This window comes from Cynoglossus semilaevis, chromosome 7, assembly GCF_000523025.1.
Source record: "Cynoglossus semilaevis isolate Cse_v1.0 chromosome 7, Cse_v1.0, whole genome shotgun sequence".
Taxonomy (NCBI): Eukaryota; Metazoa; Chordata; class Actinopteri; order Pleuronectiformes; family Cynoglossidae; genus Cynoglossus; species Cynoglossus semilaevis.
In genome coordinates, this window is record NC_024313.1 from 1,877,696 (window position 1) to 1,882,710 (window position 5,015).

The 5,015-nt window shown below is 38.7% G+C and overlaps 1 protein-coding gene across 2 annotated transcripts in view; it reads right to left on the reverse strand.

Moving 5' to 3' along the window:
• ankrd6b (ankyrin repeat domain 6b) overlaps positions 1 to 3,380 on the reverse strand; it is a 26,238-nt gene extending 22,858 nt beyond the window's left edge. For both annotated transcript variants that reach the window (XM_008312716.3, XM_017033847.2), the window contains exon 1: positions 3,159 to 3,380. The gene's annotated coding sequence lies outside the window, so the exon portion shown is untranslated. The remainder of the gene's footprint in view (positions 1 to 3,158) is intronic.
• Between the last annotated feature and the right edge of the window lie 1,635 nt (positions 3,381 to 5,015).

Consider the following 5,015-nt stretch of genomic DNA (forward strand, 5'->3'; position numbering starts at 1 on the left):
TTGTGCCCACATTTATGATAATAATATGCACTTGCAACTGGGTGTTCAACAGACATCACTTCTCTACTGTCAGGCCCTCCTTCACTGGATTTCTTTTTGTTTTTAAAGAAATTTCATAATACAACTTAACATTATATATTATTAATATATATATATACTGTATATATAATTTAAATTGTAAATGAGTGACACATTCTTTCTTTGGCAAGATAATTTATCCTACTGATATGCAAACTAAAATAAAATAAAAAATTCTGTTAATTTATTCATTTAAGGGTACTTTTAAATTTCACATTTAAAGGGCCAGCAGCACAGTAACGGAGACCAAAGCCACAGTAGAGTGTCGTGAGTCCTCAAATGCCCAGTTGCGCTCCTCATTGAACTCTCAGCCATCAGGTCTTTCCTACACCAGTGGGGTTAAAGTGCTAAACCACGTTAAAGCCATCCTTTGACCTACTCACTAATCCCAAGATTTGTTTCACTGATAGCACATTGCAGCAGTGTATCAGAGGGATTTGGGACTGACTGAAGTGCTTATGTTGCACACCCATAAATACCAGAAAATGCCAGGCAAATATTTACAATATGATCGCTTTTGCAGAGCGGTGGGGGAGAGGGACGTGCTGTTGAATTATCCTGAGTATAAACCTTGTGACATGTGAACCAGATGTGATGGTGTTCCTGATAACTAGTCCAGATGTTCCTGCAAAAAATTTTTTTACTACTTAACATGGCTAAATATAAGGCATTTAAAAGAAGTAAAAATAGAGAAGACATGATAGTGACGCAGAAATATTTGTGACAAACAAACATTAACGATGATTAAATAGGTCAGAAACACAACTTCTGATTTCTTCCCTGCTCTTCTGTATGTGCTATGTCAAAATGCTGGACACTAGCCTTGATGAACAAGAAAGTTCCCAGGGGAAATCAGTCAAACGTTTGTTTCATGGACAGCTAGGGTCTTTTTTTTTTTTGGTGGGAAAGAGAACATCTTGTGAAGTCGGTGGAATTTGGAGGACAGGACCGAGATAGACAAAATGATGGCACCCTGAGTATTAACAAAAACTGTCGTAACACCAGTCAACGTTTATGCTGTTTGTTTTATTATGTGTTTTATGCGAGTCAAAAGACTTTGACTAAATTGGGGTAGGGGTTACTTCAGGTTACTTCAGGCGTGGGCAAACTTTTTGACTCGCGGGCCACAATTGTCCTATAATTGAACGGGGGCAGGGAGCGGGAGCAGAAAGATGAAGCGTTCGTGTGAACTAAGATAAATGATGTATATGCATACAGGCTAAAATGCTTTTCATTTTCTACACCATCTATAGGGGAAATACATGGTGTAGAACACAGGCATTGGCGAACTAAGGCCCCCGGGCCCGGTCGCAGCTACGCTAATTGCTAAATGCAGTTGTTTAAATGAAATGCGTGGTCGAGACTTTAATTTAATGAAGTTAGTCGAATTCCATTTACTTTGCTGCCATCCCTGATGGGATTCCGAGAATTTAATAATACACCCAAACTATGAATCATGGGAGGGAATGGAGCATTGTACTGGCTTTTTTTTTTTACACATAGCACATAAGTACGCGTGAGTTTGTTCATATCACAAAGCTGACAACTCGTTTCTGAATGTAATTGTACACCACAAGTGTCTGTGCAGCAGTACGTGAAAGCGTATGTAGCTTCTAACAAGGGGTGACAGGTTAAGCCAGGCTAAGGAGTTCATTGTTTATAGCAATAAAGACCTAAGTGGTATTTGGAGTTTCTGTGGAGCCACAGACTGAATAGAAAGTTTCTTTTTTTTTTTTTATGTAGCTCAAAAAAGATTTTCACACTCCAGAGCCTAAGGAGGAAGCAGTGCTCTGAAAAACAGTTGGCTAATGCCAAGAGTTACCTCTAATTCTGTAACCTGAGGATGCGTTTAAAATCAGGACATCAGTAGATGAACGCAATAATGTTATCTCTTATATTGCATTAAATAATGAATATAGTTATAAATGCATACAGTACATATAATAACATACATATATAGTAACCACAGGGGTTGGTTTAACATTAGTTTTCACTGTAAGACCGCACATTATTAACAGTGTGTGCATACAGCAGCAAACACTGAGGCTCGCCATCTATCCAGCTGACAAATCTAATAAGCGCTGCTTTTCGAGAGTCCACTCACTGTTCCATCCCATCATGCTGCCCATTAAACTAACGATGTGCCCATTGTACACATGGTGACCTCTGAACTTGGGCGTATCTACTCCCCCAGAGACCTGAGCAGATGGACACATTGGCAAGGCTGTTTTTTTTGTTTTGTTTTTAACGCTAACGACGTGGATGCGCTCAATAGCCCGTGACGCGGAACTCGCACTGTATGTATCCAAAAATATGTTGCTGTATTTAAATGGAAAAGTCTCCTCTGTCTGCAAATTTTTTTTTTTTTTTTTTGAGAAAACTGAAGAAAAATCTCATAGGTTTTTTTGAGAAAACTGAAGAAAAATCTTATAGGACATTTTTTGAATTATTTTTATATTTATATTATATTATCAGCTAGGAATCCTACACAGTGGTGTGTAGCGTTTAAAGAAGTATTTTTAAATGGCCTTTATTCAGTTGTAGACCAATTTTTTTCATAAAACTATTTCACTTAAATTTACTTACTGTAAATTAAGACACACTGGTACAACGATAATTTATATTTCAGTGTTAAGTTATTGTAATTTATTTTGTTTGTTTTACTACTGTTGCACAACAGTATCCCGTACGTTCTGTAAAATATTGTAATTTATTTTGTTTGTTTTACTGCTGTTGCAAAACAGTATCCCGTACGTTATATTGTTGTTTGTCTTTTGGAATAAAGCACTGTATACTCACTTTTTTTTTTTACAAAGTATAGTTACAAGTATAACGTCGTTTACTTGCAACATGTACATATAGTTGTCGTAAAGTCGCAATTTAATTTAACAAGTCGTGTCGTGCTGTAGGCTAAGGGCTAACTTTAATGGAGTACATTTAAAAATTAAGAGCAGACGTTGGGGTTACGCGGCGGGACCACCCTCACCTCATGTGCGCAGTACAAAAACCTGACAAGTAAACACGCGTTTTTTATAGTACAGCTACGCAAGTTTATCAACAAAGTAATTGCGGGGACTTACCTTAAAAAGTCGAAAACGGTAATAAAGTAATGGTGGTTGTTGTTTAAAGTAGCCAGAAAGACACGGAGTTGAGAGGGTACTCGTCGGAAAGGACACTCCGCTCACTGTCGCTGCTGCCGCTGACTCCGTCACTCCTCCTCTGTCTAATCTGCATGTGAATGTGTGAGCGTGCGCGCGTCCGCGCGTGCGTGTTCAGGCCGTTTCTGGAACCCTAGTACTTATCAAAACAGCGTTTCTGGTAAATCTGGTGAATCCATACTTTTTTTTTTTAAATGTTGAATGGCAAATGTTGGTAAATCTGGTGAATCCATACTTTTTAAAAAAATGTTGAATGGCAAATGCGCAATATGTTCTCCTAGATTGGGGTGTCAAACATACGGCCCACGGGCCAAAATCGGTCCGCTTATGGGGATTAATCCGGCCACTTAAAAAAAAAAAAAATCACAACCATGCACGGCCTGCCAAGCACTGGTACAAAGTATAGTAAAGACTAAAGTCAATCCTTTCGTGCGTTACAACAAATCGACTGTAATTTTTGTTAATGCCACTAGATGGTGGCAGACATTAAATGTACCAAATTATCCTTGAAAGTTTAGCTATATTTTTTTCACATTTTATTTATATTATTACGCCCAGCGTTCTACATCCGGCCTGCCAGATACATTTTGAGCTTCATTTTGGCCAGTGAGCCGATACCGGTTTATTTGTCATACATTTTTGTCACGATCAACGCTTGTTGTTCAAACTTGTAGCTAGGGCAAAGTAATGCACAAATGCGTATTACACATGAACCTGTGTATGTGTGTAAAAAAAACCCAACAGGATGATGAAGGACTTTAATTTTATGGATATCCTTGGGTCAGACGATAAGGCAGTACATATTTTTTCACCCTTCACTTTCGCGTTGGTTTCAGGGACTAATGTTGATAAATTGCTTTAGTGTGACCACTAGTGGCCTAAGGTTACCAACGCTTGCGTTTAATAAAAGTACCTTTTTTTTTTCCTCACAAAATACCATGGATTTTTCTGTATCACTGTTTCAAAAATGTCATTGAAACCTGAAGAAAGTCTGGTATTTTTATGGCGAGGTTTTGTTTCAGGGCTGAAGTCGTTGAAAGAATACCTACCCTTTAATTAGAAAGTTTTGACATTTGAGCAAGTCTTTAGTCTGTCTCGGCTCACTCTCCTCTGTCCGTCTCTCCATCTCCAAGTACCCTCAGGTCACATTGAGCAGACCGGAGCCACCTGTCCTGAGGTGTAAAGGTGTGCCTGGAGTAACCTGTATGTTTCATTTCTCCCCTCATTTTGTGTACTCTTTGCTCTGCAGCCACTGTTACCCTGAGACAATAACTCTTTCAGAGAATGAGAGCAGATATCGGAGAAGTGCGGAATATCTTCAGTGAAACTGTCGGTTCATGATTCTGTCATGCCCGCCACACTTTCTTCTTGGGTTATGGATCATTGTTTCATCCTGTGAGTCAGTGGAACGAGAGCAGATTTAAATTGTGCCTCCATCACCCCGGGGCTTGCCCTGGTCTCGACACAATACGAGGAGCCGCGGCCTAACTGGTATCGATTTCAGTAGGAGCGGATAAAGCAAAGACGACAGGATGAGTATAATCCACACCGGGGAAATGTAGATTCTCAGAAGAGTAAAAGAATGGGATTCTGTGGTAAAGTTGGATACAAGCTATTCTACAGCAGTTTCACTCTGAATTTATACACCGTGTTGGGAATATTCAGGTCTGGAATTTGCAAAAACTATAGACTTTAATGTGCATATATATATATATATGTATATATGTATATGTATATATGTATATGTATATGTATATATGTATATATATATATGTATAT